We start from the raw sequence: 17910 nt of genomic DNA on the forward strand, positions 1-17910 counted from the left end.
AGTAGCTTCCATCCTTTTTCTTGCATCAGTAGGACTAGTTGGTAAAACTAGGGTTTGCTAGGGTTTGCATTTCCTTTCAGCTTTCAGTTTCTTTCTACAAGTAGATTAGCCTCCTTTGAGTTAGCTTTCATCCATCACAGTTAAAAGCTTCTTCTAAGAGCTCATAGAAGTTGGCTTAAGCTCCTAGCGGACTTGTGCCAGCTGATCAAGTGACAGCCGCGGCAAGAGCTAGTACTTGTGCATATAGCACCGTCGCTTCCAAGTTTGTTACGAATTACCAAGTTGATAAAAGTAAAGAAGGGAGCCCGAGGAGTTGCAGCATTATTGCTGCAATACTGGGACCCACCATCTTTTTGGCGCCGTTGCCGGGGAAGCGTCAGAGTATTTGTGATTGCTACTTTTCTTCTATTTTCTACTACAACCTTCTGCTAAGTAGTTTATTTCAGCAAGCGTAGAGTAGATTGTTTCATTTCCATTCTGCAATTTCATTTCCACAAAAGTAGATTAGAAATTTCCTACTTTCATAGATTAGCATTTCAATTTTGCAAGCGTAGCTTAGCATTTCATTTCTGCAATTTCCTTTCAGCAAAATAGATTAATCCTTTCCTGCTTTCATTTGAATTCCGCATTTTCATTTCAGCAAGATAGATTTTAGTTAATTGCAGTTCAATCTATTTCAGTTTTGCAGGTACAAGAGGAAAAAAAAAATCAACCAAAAAGATTTCATTTCATGCCTCGTAGGAACAGAGACAATACCGGAAAATTCTTACCCAACACCCCCACCACATCACTGAGTCACCCTTCTCTCTTCTTCGGTGGCAGTGATCCAGAAGAACCTATAGGTGAACCTCCTGAGATGTACGAAGATCCTATAACAGAACAAGAGCAAGAAAACATTCCTCTTAAGACCATGACTGAACGCAGAAACGGTATAGGAAATGAGGAGAGAATAGAGGGTTCCTTCCCCATCCGAGAGACCAATGGAGACACGAAAATGAAAATCATAAGTCCCTCAGCCTTACCTCACTTCCATGGATTGACCACTGAAGACCCTGATACCTTCTTGTTTGAGTTTGTTGTCCTTTATCGAACTTATGACTATGCAGAAGACAAGCAAAAGTTGAAACTCTTTCCCTCTACCCTCAAGGATGCAGCCCTATGCTGCTTCATGGGGTTACCTGGAAACAATATCACAACTTGGGCTCAAATGTAGCAAGCCTTTAGCAACAAATATCGGGATTACTGTAGGTCAAAGGAAATGAAGGGAGAAATCTTTCCGATGACCATGGGAAGTGATGAATCTTTAGAAGACTATGAAGAGAGGTTCCAACTTAGTTATAAAAGGGCTAGGTGCACACTTGACCCTGAATCTCTGAAGCTGGTTCTGCTCCGAGGAGTCCCTAAAGACCTTTTAGATACCCTCCATTTGCTAGCTGGCGGAGACATCTACCAACTACCTTATGAGGACATAAAGACTGTGTTTAGAAACCACTCTAGAGCAGCTCGGAAAAGAAGTAGGGGGAATCCACTTTCAGCCAGTGCCACCTTCTCCAAACATGAGTTTACAAATCAAATGGAAGACCTTAAAAGTGAGATGAGACAGACCCTTGCCATGCAACTGGATACTTTCCGAATCCAACAGAAGAAAGAGGAAGCTGAGAGGGCTTTGGCCATCTTTTGTCCCAGATGCACAAGGAAGCATCCTAAGAACGAGTGTCCATTGCACTCGGTAGAGGTATGTCTTGTTTTTGAGGAAGACCATCCTATGAACCAATGCCCAACCTTGCCTGGATTTAAAGCCATGTACCAAGGGGCCGAGGGAGCCACTGAACCACTCTACTTCCTCAACCAAAGGAGGCCGCATGGATCCAGACCTCACCAGCAGGGGATGTAGGGGACATCCCAAACTTATTACCACACCAACCAATCCGCTCATGTACCTTCTTGTGGCCCTCCCGCTCATCCTTCATGGTTCGCACCTTCTCCTTGGTCTTATCCATCTCAATACCATACTCAACCCATTGCTCATTCGTTTCACTCTCATGTTCAGCCACAACCTCAGTGGAATGCACCTCAGCCAGGGTGGAGGCCCCAATACAACTCTCCTCCCACTATTTTGCCTCCACCACCTACTCCACCTCAACCATTACCTCCTGCTCCTCCAAGACAACCCCAGATGCTTGCTCAACCGAACCCGAACCCCAATAACAGACAGGCCCAGCAGGTATATACTGGAGAGACAACATGCCCTACCTACGTTGTGGAGATTCAGGAGATCAACCTACGATCTGGGAAGGTCCTTCCAGATTGCCAACCTCCTCCGGAGGATGAGTAAGAGAAACAAGAAAGTGAACCCAAAGTCATTCCACCCTTTCCTGAGAGACTAACGGTAACCACAAAACCAAACCTAGAGGAGACTGAACTTCTGGGAGAACTTAAATAGTTGTGTGTGAAAATACCACTTCTCCAGGCCATAAAAGATGTACCAATCTACAACAAATTGATCAAAGAGAAGTGTTTCAGGCACCCAGGCAGGCGCAAGAGAGATGCCCCAACTATCAATGTCATAGGACAACTGTCCGATCTGATGTTGGGACAAGTAATCTGTCCAAAATATTTGGACCCTGGAAGTTCTGTAGTTGATGTCCACATCATTGGCACCATCATCCCCCAAACCTTGATTGATCTAAGGGTTGCCATTAATGTGATGACCAAGGACACTATACTCAAACTTAACCTTCAGAGTTCCTTAAGAAAGACCTCGACAGTACTGCAGTTAGCAGACCGCTCATTCGTGACTCCTGAAGGGATTGTGGAAGATGTCCTAGTCTCTATTGATTCTTGGGAGTACCCTGTGGACTTCTTGGTCCTTCAGCCAAAGGAAAAACTCACTGGATACCCCCTCATTTTGGGAAGGCCTTGGTTGGCCACTGCAGATGCTTACATCAATTGTCGAGCGGGGAGCATGAACATCAAGAATGGGCCTATGTCCAAACAGCTAGTCCTATATCCTCTTGCCCAACCTTTATTAGAACATGATTTACCTCTCTGGTTGGAGGAGGGAGATGAGGATGAAGTATACTCCTCACCATTGTGCACCGTAGAAGCCACCAGGGGAGGTCCTCAAACCAAGGATGACCTAATTGAGAATCTGACTCAAAATCCACCTCCCAGTGTGTTTCCATTAGAGGAGTTGGTGGAGGGTACCCAAGCCAACACCCTAGTGGACTTCTATATGGCTGATCCAACCTCTCCCAGAGTTAAGAATGTGGAATTTGGCCCTGAAAGAACCTTAAAGATCAGCTCATTCCTATCTCCCTCTCAGGAGAACGAGCTGTGTAGCTTATTGAACCACCATTTGGATGCTTTCGCGTGGAGCTATAAGGAGATGAAAGTAGTCCATCCTTCGGTCTGTACCCATCACATTTACATCAAAGAGGATTGTAAACCGATCAGGCAGCCTCAGAGGAGAATGAATCCAGCCCTTAAAGACATTGTCAAAGAAGAATTGCAAAAGTTGTTGGATGCAGGATTCATCTACCCCATCTCTGACAGTGAGTGGGTCTCTCCTCTGGTGCTTGTGCCCAAGAAAAACGGGAAGTGGAGAATCTGTGTAGATTACCGAGAACTTAACAAAGCCACCAAGAAAGACCATTTCCCTTTTCATTTCATAGATTAAGCGTTAGATGGACTGGCAGGGAAGAAGTTCTTCTCTTTCCTAGATGGGTTCAACAGGTATAATTAGATCCAAATCAGCCCGGAGGACCATGATAAGACCACCTTCACTTGTCCATGGGGTACCTTCACCTAATGGGTCCTCCCCTTTGGGCTATGCAACGCTCCTACCACTTTCTAGAGAGTAGTACTGATCATATTTGTTGAGTTGTTCATGATTCGGTTGAAATCTATATGGATGACTTCACTCCTTATGGGTCCAACTTCCAAGAAGCATTGGCTAACCTAGGAAAAGTCTTAACCAAGTGTATTGAGATGAACCTAACCCTTAGTCCTGAAAAATGCGAATTCCTGATGACTGAAGGGACCATGCTAGGTCATACAATTTCTCAGCAAGGATTACAGGTGGATCCCAACAAAATTGCTATCATCCAAAAGGTTCCACCTCCTAAAAAGGTAAGAGATGTTCGGAGTTTTCTAGGCTTAGCGGGATATTATAGAAGATTCATTAAAGATTTCAGTAAGCTAGCCTTGCCATTGTATGGCCTCTTTGGGAAAGATGTCAAGTTTATATGGACTAACAACTATCAAGAGGCTCTGGATGAGTTGAAAGATAAGTTAGTAACTGCCCCAATCTTGAGAGGTCCAAACTGGGCCCTACCTTTCCACATCCACATTGATGCCTCGAACAAAGCCATAGGGGCAGCCTTAGGACAAGTTGAGGAGAAACTACCATATGCCATATACTTTGTCAACAAAAACCTGTCCAAGGTAGAATTGAACTATACTGTAACCGAGAAAGAGTTCCTAGCCGTAGTCCATTCCCTAAACAAGTTCAGACACTACATCACTGGTTATCAAACATTTGTACACACTGATCATGATGTGATTAGGTATTTAATGAATAAACCTGATGTAAATGCTCGTATCATTAGATGGTTACTTTTGTTGCAACAATTTGATTTAACCATTGTTGACAAGCCAGGTAAGGACAATGTTGTTGCTGACTTTCTGTCTAGGCTAGCTTTGCCCGCAGGTGAAGAAGGGACGGTAGATGATCAAATGCCAGATGAACACCTGTTTGCTATTTCAGTACTCTCTCCCTGGTTTGCTGATATAGCAAATTACTTGGTTTCAGCACAGTTCCCTCCACACCTATCCTCAAAAGAGAAGAGAAAAATTGTGAGGAAAAGTGCCCCATTCACTTGGATTGGGGGCAACCTGTTTAAACTTGGCCCAGATCAAATCTTGAGGCGTTGTGTTAGGGAGGAGGAAGTTTTTGACATCCTCCTAACCTGTCACGATGGGCCCTGTGGAGGCCACTTTGCAGCAAAAAGGACTGCCTTCAAAATTCTACAAGCAGGCTACTATTGGCCCACTCTTCATCAAGATGTCAAAAGATACATCAGCCAATGTGACCGATGTCAGAGGATGGGGAAACTGACTCCGAGGGATGAGATGCCCCTCCAACCTCAAGTGACTTTCGAGCCATTTGAGAAGTGGGGCATGGACTTTGTGGGTCCTATCAATCCTCCTTCAAAGCAGAAGTCTTACATCATTGTGTGCACGGACTACCTGACAAAGTGGGTAGAGACAAAGGAAATCAAGGCAGCAATAGAAGAAAAAGTGGCTGAATTTTTGAGGGAAAATATCTTCTACAAGTTTGGCTACCTAAGGGAATTAGTCACAGATCAAGGAAGTCAGTTTACCTCCCACCTGATTGAAGACCTGCTCGCTCATCAAAAGATTAAGCACAGGACTTCCACCCCTTATCATCCATAAGAAAATGGGTAGGTGGAAGTCACTAACAGAGCTTTGGAAGGGATTTTGACTAAAGTAGTGAGCAGCAGCAGAAAAGATTGGGCAGATCGCTTGGTTGAGGCCACCTAGGCCTGCAACACCACTTGGAAAACTACAACAGGTTTCACACCTTATGAACTGGTCTACGGGAAGAAGGCTTTGCTGTCCATAGAATTTGAGTACAACACATTGAGGTTGGCAGCTCAGCTGGACCTAGACCTCATCCATGCACAACAGGAAATATTGCTACAGCTGAATGGATTGGATGAACAAAGAATGCAGGCCCTCCTCCACTCAAAAGTGGTCCAACTCCAGAGGAAGATATGGCATGACCAACACCTTAACGAAAAGCAATTTCAGCTAGGAGATTGGGCGCTGCTATATGATTCAAGATACAAGGATTTCAAAGGGAAGCTAAAGACAAGGTGGCTAGGACCATATACAGTGGAGAAATGCAACGACAATGGTTCGGTTCTCATCAGGACCATTGATGAAGAAGTCATCCCCATGCTCGTCAATGGGCATCAATTAAAAATCTATAGGAAACCCCTTTCTAGGCAGGAGTTCATTGAAACTTTGGACAAGTCAGTGCCGGTAGTGGAGCAGGGCCCTGTCTCTACTCCACCCACACCTTAATAAAAAAAAAAAGGAATAAAAAGATCCTTGGGTGAAAACCTCTTAGAGGCACCCGGGGCAGATAGTGAGGGTGAAAACCTCTTGGAGGCGCCCCAGCTGTCTCTCTCTCTCTCTCAAAAAAAAAAAAAACAATAATTTCTGTGGAAAAATTGCAGGTTGCAGGGTCGCACAAAACAAGGACAGAGGTCGGCTTCAGGTCGAAAGCACACCTCACAAGCACTTCCTCCATGTCCACCCCCCTCTCGTAAGATTTTATCACATTCGGGTCATGATTTCACCTTCTACAGGAAGTTCTTGTAGGCCCTCCAGACAGGTCAGAATTGATCTTGGAAAAGAATCTAAAATCTGGAATCTGCCTGTTAGGTCTATGAGCACCCCTGTATCCATCCATCACCATATGTCACCCTGTTTCATCTCTTTGCACTTCCGTTGCACCCATCCTATTATTTGTTCCTGCACAGTCACACAAAAAAACCTTGTTTTCTTCATACTGCCAGCAAGAATTTTTAGTAGTAGAATAAGCAGCAATGTCGCACTCACCTTACCTGTCAATCTCCATCTGGACTCCTCTCAGCCAAATCCCTCGTTAGCAGTATAGTCCTGCTCGTTAGCTTGCATCCCAGGAGGAGAAGCAGCTACAAGACATCCTACAGGAATCCTGTAGTAGCTGATCCCTCTAGAAGACACACTCTGGAGACAGGGACAACCGAAAATGACAGAGGAAACATGCAAAGGGCTCATCTTGAACGTCAAAATATCGTCAATAGCCAAAGCCAAGCGAGGCTGCATCAACGAATGAGGGAACGAGTTCCAAAACCTGTGCATGCAGCATTAACACACAAAGGAATGGGTTCCAATGCCCGTGCATGAAGCAGCAGCAAACGAAGAAGCGGTTCCAAGAACTGAAGTCTGCATAACGCGGCCATGGCCACACAAGTAAGTGTATAAACTCATTCATCAATTGCATAAACTATATTTCAAAAGCTGCATGCCTGTGGAAATGGTTTGGATTAAAGGGAATCGGTGGCCAGTCAATTGACCAACCTCAGCCAGTTACATAGCCTCGTGAGATCCGAACAAGCCAGTTACATTCAAAATTGCCGACGAGATGTGCAACCAACACGTGTGGAGTGTCCATTCAAGGAAAAATCGTCGGGACTGGTAGTGGTGGCGGCGGTTAATGGCAGAGGAGAGGTGATGGCAGTTAGAAATACGTAGAGAAATTATGGCCATGACGTTGGATCAATGGTACGATCTGGCCACCTCATTCCCTCACCACGAATCATGCCGAAATTAAAAGATGCTTCGCTGAAACTCCCACCACCTTCTATCATTTTGAACTCGTAACGTCCTCGACTGGAGTACGTGTCTGCTGCTTCCAAAAAACTGTTAACTAGTCGTCCTCCGCTGGATTTTCTACCTGTTTTCAAAATTCTCCCATGTATTGGGCTCGCTCAGAGGCGCAGTGACATTCTACAAGAACTGGGGAGGTCTTCTATAGGAAGAGTCCTACAGGAGATACTGCACAGCTTTCCGAAGCAGGGAAGCCTGGGATTTTTTTTCTTCGTCGAATTAGGAGCTCTCAACAAGGTAGGCTCGAAAAACTCCTCTATGCATGGTATGTTTTATTGAATGGTGTCAGATTGAGGAATCAGAGAAAAGTCTGCCTGTGAATTGAAAGAAAAGTGTTTGCCTGTGTATTGCACTGGGTTTCCCAGTTGTTTCTGCATCAAGAGTCCCCTCCACGTTTCCTGTTTCTAAAATTATCCTATAGGAAAGATATATGCAGCTGTGAGGGCCAGCTTGTGGATGAAAATTTTAACTTTGCATATCTGAATGTGTTCTGAGAAGAAAATTGGTCTCTGTCCTCTGTCTGTAGAAACAAAATTTTTTCCTTTCATAAATAGATAGTTGAGTCACAACAGTCTTGAAACCAGGGAATTGTTGCTAATTGATATTGAACAGCCGAGGAATTCTTCCTTGAGTCCAGGGGAAACCATAAAAAACACTCCCTTTTCTGACCAAATCATAAAAAAGAGCACTCTCACCATGCCAGGGGGATTCATAAGAAAAGAACCCTCGGACTCCAACAAATTGCATGAGCATCCTGAGGTGGTGAACCTTCTCACACGAGCCAATTGGATGCCATTCTTTGACAAAATCCAGGGTCACGACGAGGAGATAGCTGAAGAATTTTTAATGTCCCTAAGACCTCAATCAAAGACATAGGCCACAGTCAATTTTAGGGGTTTGACCCTAGAGCTTACCCCTGAGCTCATTAGTCGAGTTATTGGTCTACCATTAGGGTTATCTTGGAGCAAAGAAGAGAGGGCATTGGGCCAAGCTGCCAAGAAAGCATTCTTTCTGCCCGAGGAACATCCTGTAGAGGACAAAAACGGGGTGAGGAGAGCCATCTTGCCTCCTCTCTGGAGTGAAGTCAGTTTCCAAATCATGAAGTACATTACCTGTGAAGGAAGATTCAGCATTATCTATGGTTATCATTTCAGGTTGTTGTGTGAACTAAGACATGGAATTGATTTACCTCCAGAAATGAAACTGAGCATTCCCTATTTTCTTCTTCAGTCACTAATTGAATGTGGTACAAAAATGAATGAAGGGATTCCAGACAAGTTGGCCCATCATGGGCTCATCAAATTATTAGTAGAAGATGCCCTGCACACCTACACTGTCCCCATATCATGGGAAATCTTTCGAAACATGTCTAGGGATGACAATATCAGATTTTTGGCTGAAAACATCACCCCATCCAACAGTGAGGAGGGGGAACACACGGAAGAAGGTGAGAAAATTGATGATGAAGGAACGCAGAACATTCAAGCACAGCAAGGACAGAAAGAAAAAGGAGAAATGGGCCAGATTGTTGAGCCTAAAACAGAGGCGCAAACAACAGCACAAACACCACGGGGAAAGAGAATTCAGATCAGAGTAGAGAGGGCTGAAAAACCCCAAAGAAAATCTGTCACAGCCAAAGAAGGCACATCCAAACAATAGGAAAAGACACAACCTGAAATAGCAGCAACACAGCCAGAAACAGTTGACACAGGGACTTCTACAGGAAGTAGAGAAAAAGAACAGCAAGAGGAGAAATCACTCGAGACATTGGCGAGAGAGGTAGTAGCTGTGCTTTCCGCCATAAGAACACCTCCAAAACAAAAAGGGAAGAGAAAAAGGCAAACCTCCATGTACTTTAAAGCAAGGAGGAGCACACAGATCAAAGCAGGCAGACCCCAGCCTCAATCAAAGGCGCCAATTATCATTGAGGACACAACACCTAAGCCAAAAGAGGAGTCCCCTGCAAAGATGTCCATCACCTATGAACGAGGAAGCCCAAAAACTTCCACCTAGAGAGAGAAAATTAGGCTGATGGACTCAAAGACGACTCTACAGGAAACTGAGGGGTCTCTATAGGAAACTCTAGCTAAGCTAAGAGAGACTGAGAAACTGGAGGAAAAGGTGGCCAAACACTCACAGGCCGAAGAAAAGACAGAGGAAATATTGGAACCTAGCCTTCAGCCTAGCTTGGGCTCATACTATAACCTGTTAGAATCCGGGAAGATAATTCCCCGGAAATTTGCGGTGCCACTTTTCTTTGCTGGAAGAAGAAAGGATTAGGACTCACACTTGGATGCAGATTGCTAAATCCAAGGGTGTGGCAGACATAGGCCACCTAGAAGAACAACTCAAGGAATCAAGAAAGGAATTGGCCATGGTAAGGCATGTGGAGAGCAGTCAAAGGGCCAAACTACAAGAAGAGAATGAGATGCTGAAATAGCAGCTGCAGATCCAGGGAAATCACAGGGAAGATAGGCCCCCCATCTTGGGAGAACAGCATCAACAAGAAAGGCCTCCAGAAGACAAAGAAACCCCTGATGAATAGCAAAGAGAGGACGAACTGTAGGCTGAGGTTGAGGCACTAACAAAACAACTACAGGAGACAAAATCACAGGCAGCAGGGGAAATACAGTCTCTAAAACAACAGGTACAAGAAAAGGAAGCCCAATTGGCTTGCATGGCCAGCTGGGCAATAGAAGCTTTGCAATGTCGACAACCCACCAAGTCCTATGCCTTATACCTTAAAGATCAATGGTTGCAGTTCTAGATTAACACCTTGGCCCAAAGGGGCACCATGCCATTTCAAAATTACCATCAATTCATGGCTTTGTGTGACAGTAGCTCAGCAGAGGATAAGGCCAAATTATCGGAGTTCTATTTACACAATCTAGCCCTTCCTAACATGAATATGTGGGACCCAAACGCTGCAATGGGAGACGTGCAACTTATGGCCATGGCCTCTTGGTTAAACCACGAGAAAAAAAGGGCAGCAGAGATTCGAAATCTCATGAACAGGGAGCTAGGTGAGCCACTCATGATCAGAGCAGAGCCGGAGGATCCCTCAGCCTTGATATATGCCCACCAACACTTGGGTAATAACCCTCAGGTTCACCAGACTACATTGAATGACAAGCTCAAGCTATTACTCATTTCGAGGACATGGAAAGACTGTTGGGGGATAACTGCATGCATGCTTGCACAAGAAGGTGGAACACACTGTCCCACAGTCTGAAAATAAGAGAATACCACACCCCAATAAGGATGAGGGAGCCCTTGGCAAGAGTACCCCTCTATAAGTAGTCAATGAAAACTCTGCAGGCCAGCTGGATCAGCCTAAAGTATAGTCCTCCCTTGCTCTTAGGACTACTAGAAGGAGTCAAAGAAGAAGAGGAACACAAGTAGTCGGAGGAAGTAGAAAGACAAGAAGGATTTCATGACCATGAGGAAGACATCACCTCGGAAGCCTGGGATGTGAGAGAGACGGTCAAAGCAATCAAGGATGATGAGCTGGATTAGTTGCTCAGAGGATGAGCAACCCATTTAGCAGGGGGGTGATGATGAGCCCCAAAATTGGGTAACTTATTGGGCTCATTTTGCCTAATTATTCTTCATCAATCCACCATTTTTCATAGTTTATGCATGTTTTTGAGTATATTTATGTTAATTGAATGAATGAGGATAGTCACTTTACCAAGAAGGATAACACGTGGTTATTGCAGATTTTTGGACAACTTTTGGACCAAGGCCAAGCATTTATGAGCCAGATGACAGCCAAACACGAGGGAACATGGGTGAGGATTCATAGGAAGGGTGTCTCCTACACTAAATGGCCTCTTCTCGAATTCTCCACCATCAGCTCGAAGTTCAGCAGGCCACCAAAAACGATACCCAAAGGCAGCCGAGCAGTTTTGTGTAAAGTGACTAATTACTGGCAGTTTGAGCAGCTAAGCCCCTTGAGTTAAGGAGGGCTGTTGGAGGACCTCGTAGTGTATAAGAAGGAAGGCTTCCAGCCTTCGTAGGTTACTTTTTGAACATTGGTATTTTGCACTCTAGTGCTACTCTGTTTTCAGCTCATCTTGGAGCTTTTGCTGTAAACATTTTATGACATGGGTATTTTCTGAGTAATGGAGATCAGTTTCCTTTTTCTTCAGTTCTGAACTTCTTCTTAGGAGCCTGTAGCTCTTGGGGTTGGGCCCAACACAAGTGCCAGGATCTCCTTGGTGTATTGTTATATGTTTTTGTTGTACTCATAGAATAATTTCTGCTAGTAGATTATAGTCTTGCTTGGTTACTTAGTCCATTTTTTTGATAATAGAAATAGTTGTTCTTGTTTCAAGATGATTTCATAGGTTGGTAACAGAAAATATCTTCGAAAAGGGTTATAAATCAACCCCTGATCTCACCTCTCCCTCCTTGGGACCATGAGCTGAGACCAAGGTGTCCTTGCTGCCATAAAAACAATGTTTTTGCTTCTTCATGCAATTGCTAGTGTTAGATTCTTAGATGCAAAAGTTGGTACCAGTTGTGGTTACATGCTTGGATCCATTCTTGCTTGGTTTTCATAGTTGACTTACATGATTTTCTGCCAATAAACTGCTATCCATCATGATTTCTGGTATTTAGGTCAAATTAGGTTAAAGTAGTTAGATCCTTGGTTTTTCTAGTCTTTGCTTGGTCATTTTGGAAAATAATGTGAAGATCACCTGTGATACCTCTTTGCCTACCCCTTCTCCCTCAATGAAACCTACTCCATCTGCTAACTCGAATTCTTTCCTCTCATTTGCCACATTTTCCCATTTTGACCTAATTCCTATGTTCTTGTGCAACATTACTTCTTTTGTCTTCGAACAATCCAATCGCCTTAACCACTCCTCAACCTCATTCACTAGGTCCTAGGCCTCTTCACACCCTCATTGAACCTCCAATCCCACTTCTCCACCTTTCTTCCACCATTAGCCCTTCAAAATCCCCTTTCGGAACACCCTGTAGAACATCCTGTAGAAGCTACAATACATCTTGTAGAACCCCTACAGACTTCCTATAGAAGCTCACAAAAGTGATTTCTTAAAATCCAAACACTGTGAAACTCTCTAGAAGGGTGATAGGGACCCCTTAGGCCCTCTTCTCACCTTCCCAACCTCCTGCAAGCACCCACTCCATTTCCTTTCTCCTCTGCACAGTAAAAAATAGTTAAAACACATGCATGATAATTCTACAAGATTGCTTAAAAGTACAAAAAGATGTTTCTCTTCAGATTTCACTTCAAAAGTAGCTTAGACACATGCACTTAACCTTCCCAAGAATCAATGGCATCTCTTTCAGTAGCTTCCATCCTTTTTCTTGCATCAGTAGGGCTAGTTGGTAAAACTAGGGTTTGCATTTCCTTTCAACTTTCAGTTTCTTTCTGCAAGTAGATTAGCCTCCTTTGAGTTAGCTTTCATCCATCACAATTAAAAGATTCTTCTAAGAGCTCATAGAAGTTGGCTTAAGCTCCTAGTGGACTTGTGCCAGCTGATCAAGTGACAACCGCGGCAAGAGCTAGTACTTGTGCATATAGCACCATCACTTCCAAGTTTGTTACGAACTAGCGGGTTGATAAAAGTAAAGAAGGGAGCCCTATGAGTTGCAACATTATTCCTGCAATACTAGGACCCACCAATATTTTTGCATATAATTGTTTCTCCTCCAATAGTTTGAGCACCATGTCAACAAGTTGGACATGATCCTTCCAAGGCTTGTTGTAGATTATTATATCATCAAAAAATACTAAAACAAATTTTCTAAGGAAGGATTTGAAAATGGAATTCATCAAACCTTGAAATGTAGAAGGTGCATTAATAAGGCCAAAAGGCATGACCAAAAATTCATAATGACCCTCATGAGTTCTAAATGTTGTTTTTGGAATGTCTTCAGTCTTCATTCTGATTTGAAGATATCCTGAATGAAGATCCAACTTGGTGAACTAAATTGATCCATGCAATTCATCCAATAATTCATTAATGGCAGGAATGGGAAATTTATCTTTAATAGTAATCTTGTTGAGCTCCCTATAATCTAGACACATGCACCATGATCCATCCTTCTTATGAACTAATACTACTGGAGCAGAGAAAGAACTTTGACTAGGTTGAATTATACCAACCTCTAGCATTTATGCAACTATACATTCAATTTCACTCTTTTGGGCACAGGGATATATGTATGGCCTGATGTTTGGAGGAACACTTCCTAGAATCAAATGAATAGCATGATCATGATCACGAATAGGTGGGAGACCTTTGGGAGTCTCAAATACCTTGGGATGATTGTCCAAGGCTTTTTGGAGATTTGGAGAAATAGATGATTTCGATGTGGGAACCTCTAGCGAACATAATTGTGCAATTACACCTCATTGTTCCTTCTTTAGAAGCTTTGTCATACTGTTAGAGCTGATTATCTTTCCTTGTTTCCCTGCAATACCCCTTATTTCAACTTCCTTTCCTTCCGTAGAAAATTTCATGAAAAGTTCTCGAAAATTAAAAGCTATTGTACCCAAGGATTGTAGACATTGAACTCCTAGTACAACATCAGCACCACCCATTGGAATGAAACGCATTGGGATATTCAATACATATTCTCCCATGGATAACTTGATATTATGGCACTTTTAAGAGCAATTTATGGTTCCTCCACTCGCAACCATCACTTGACACTCTAGTTCTGGATATAGGAAGCAATTCAATTCCTCTGCTATCTTACAATGAATAAAATTATGGGTACTTCCCGAATCAATCAACATTGTTACCTTTTTCTTCTTGATATGTCCTTCTATCTTGATAGTTTGAGGAGTGGTCATTCTAGCCAATGCATTACAAGATATGGTCGGATTCATTTCTTCTTTATGTAGGGTTTGTTCCTAGAGTATATCCTCTTCTTTTGACATTTCTTGTTCCTTTTCTTCCTCCTCTTTATAATCTATGTAGAATAATTTCTTCTCAGCACACTTATGACCTTTAGTTTATTTGCTATCACAACTGTAACAAAGCCCTTTTTCTCTTTTTTCTTCCAATTTTTGTGGTGTTAACCTTGTAGGTTGTGGAAGGCTAGGGGCAGCAACACTTCCATATTTATAGTTGTGAGTGGTAGGCTTCCTGGTTGCCATAATTTTTCTTTCCATTTTTCTTGCTAACTTGAATGCCTTCTCCAATGAATCAGGTTCCCAAAGGCGAACCTCATGTTGGATATTATCCTTTAAAGTCCCTATGAACACATCAATCCTATGCTCCTCTGGAATATCTTTTACCCTTATGTTCAATTTTTAGAAGTCCTCAATGTGCTCCATCATTGAACCCTTTTGTTTGAGATTTATCAATTGGCTAAAAAAGTGTTGCTTTTTGTATCCTCATAATGTGCTATCATTTCTTCCATAAAAATGGCCCAAGTGACAATTTGTTTACGAGAGCAAAGCCATCGATACCGTACAAACTAATTTGGTTCCAAATATAAAGTTGCAATACGTAACTTTTGTGTGTTTTGCACATTATGGAGATCAAAACATTGCTCCATCTGTAGTATCCATGTTCTGGGATCCTTGCCATCAAACTTCCTCATATCGATTTTTGGAACATGGTGGGTCTTCAATCCAACATTAGAGTCTATGAAATCATGATTAACATTTATTTTGTTCTCATCATGAGTTTCTTTTACTACCCTTTCACCATTAGTGACCATTTCTTGTAGCAACTTATTCAAATTTATCTTCAATTCTTCCATCTTATCATCCATGCCATTCATCTTAGCATCCATGCCATTCATCTTAGCTTTCATCTTAGCGTCCATGCCATCCATCTTAGCTTCCACGCCATCCATCTTAGCTTCCACGCCATCCATCTTAGATTCCATGCCATCCATCTTAGTTTCCAAGCCATTCATCTTAGCTTCTACGCCTTTCTTTAAACCATCCATCTTAGCTTCTACGTCTTTCTTTAAACCATCCATCTTATTTTCTGTTACCTTTTATGCGAGTGAAATTTGTTGCACTTGGTTTCGTAATATTGACATATCATGTTGCATTTCTTCCTCTTCTTCATGAGTCATGCTAGAGCTTTCAGGTTTCTTACTAGGTGTTTCCATTTTCTTTCTGCGGGGCATCAATTATTGATAATAATGCTTCACTGTGCCCTTTGAATTCCTTCAAACTAATTTTTCAAACCAAGCTTATGCAAAAATTTAAAAAATACACACATTTTTTCACTTGTAGGAGTTCGATATTGAATCTGATGTACGTTTGTAATTTTGGATATCCCAATTCTAAAATCTTGACCTGTAATAGCCCTCTGCTTCCTATTTCCAATGCCACCAATCTAATCAAAATTGGATTCTCCAAGGAAGAGTTATTCCAAATCTCCCACGGTGACCTTATTATAGACTAGTTCAGTGGAGCGAACTTGTACTACATGCCACGTGTCACTGTTTCAACCTTAGTACCTGAAACTGATACACAGAAAACTAGAGGTCGTGCTCTTTCTGAAAATTCTTACGATATTTTAATCTGATGCTCAAAACTAAAGTTATGACGATTTTCCCCAGGTCACCTGTTTGGAATGTAATTCGGGAGTCTGCAAAAATGCCAACTTCCTCAGATCATATCTCCGTAAATATAGTGAGAAAATCTCTGAAATTTGGACTTGAAGTTTAGACCTATTTTGGCCCAAATGGGTTTTTTTTTAGCTTCTGAAACATCGCAGAAAATAAGTTATAGCGAAAATGGCATGATGACCTGTTTGGAGTAGCGAAACCCTAGAATCCAAAGCTCTGATACCAAATTTTATGAAACCAACTCACAAAAAGATAGAAAAGATAGTTCAGTGCCTTAGAAATAAGCATATTCGAGGGGAAACCTCCTTCACATTATATAAATGAACAATTCTTAGATGATTCAAATGACAAAACCTCCTTTTTATATATCGGAGTCTACGGGGTCATAATATAACCAAGCCGACCTAACATTAATAATATAAAGGCACAAAAATAACAATAGAGGGATTCTATGGGGCACAATAATAACAATACGTGGACAATAGGGGCACAATAATAACAATAAGGGATACCACAACAATAGTAATGGGGGGATCACTAATATTATAGGGACCTAACAAAAAATCTCCCAAACATTAGATATGACACAACTATTATTTCTATAACCATCCTCTTATATTGTATGTTATTTTTCTAGTTCATCAAAATCAAGTATAGGACTGTTGGAAATTAACTATTCTAATTCAATAGGTCAAAATAACTTCAAGCCTCAACCTTTGCAGAATTTTTTGAATCCCCTTTTGAATGCATCAATGATGGTATTGAAGTCTCAAGATAATACTTAGTACATATTTCAACATATTCTTTGATTTTTTCTTGATAATAGAAATATCACTTTCATTCTCGTTCAGCTCAATGTTTATGAACTCCCCAATAATATCTTGCACCAAAACTTAGAAGCTCCTAAGAATACTTTCTCGACATCACCATCAAATTGTAGGAGTTATTGCAAGCCATTCACAAGGTTTGGGTTCATCTCAACAAAATCCTCCAATATTGTTAGTAATTTTCCTAAAAGTTTCTTGTACACAACCCTTAGAAAACGGAACCCCAAAATATGACCATATTCCATTATAGATAACTAAGCCAAGAAGAATTCCAACAAATTCAATTTCCATAAATACATCCCATGGAGGAAACCTAAAACATTCCAATAACTCTCATTGCAAAACCAATGCAAAATAATTACTTGTGACATAAGAAACCAATCTTGATTGATAATTGTGAAATTGCCCCTTTTCAAAATCCATTGTAGTGATTGTAGAAATTGCAAGAAGTTTTCTACTGCTAATGAAATCGAATTGAAATCAAGACACACAAATTTCTTCTACTATTATGTGGAAAGGTAAACACAAAATAGAAACACATGCAACCATTTAAGCACAAGGAACGCAATTATTTTACAGGGGAACCCAACTGGGAAAAACCCCTACACTGCTTTACATTAATTCAGATGTGAATATGGATCAATTACAATGTATTTCTTCAATCATGAAGCACACCTTACATTGTGATTCAGATCTCCTGCTCACTGACTTGCTCTGACCAACACCTAGCCAAAATAGGCCTCAGTCATCCTCTTATTTTCTTGCACAATCCTTGAGGAAAGTATCCCCTAAAAAATAGGAAAATTCCATATTCCATTGTGCAAATCATGAATGGATTGCCCACGTATGGTGATGTAAAACTTGTACATTCAACTAGTATATAATTGACAATTACAATGTGCCTTTTCCTCCACTCAACTTAGGCAATTCAAATTCCTTGCATGGCAAGGACCATTTTTAGTAAATTAATCAATTAACTGAGAGCTTATTGAGTTAACAATTGTTATAACTAATCAGTTGAACTCCTACTAACTCTATTTTA

This window comes from Pinus tabuliformis, chromosome 6 (assembly GCF_031772625.1).
Source record: "Pinus tabuliformis cultivar Carrire ecotype Pingquan chromosome 6, CPIR1, whole genome shotgun sequence".
Classification (NCBI taxonomy): domain Eukaryota; kingdom Viridiplantae; phylum Streptophyta; class Pinopsida; order Pinales; family Pinaceae; genus Pinus; species Pinus tabuliformis.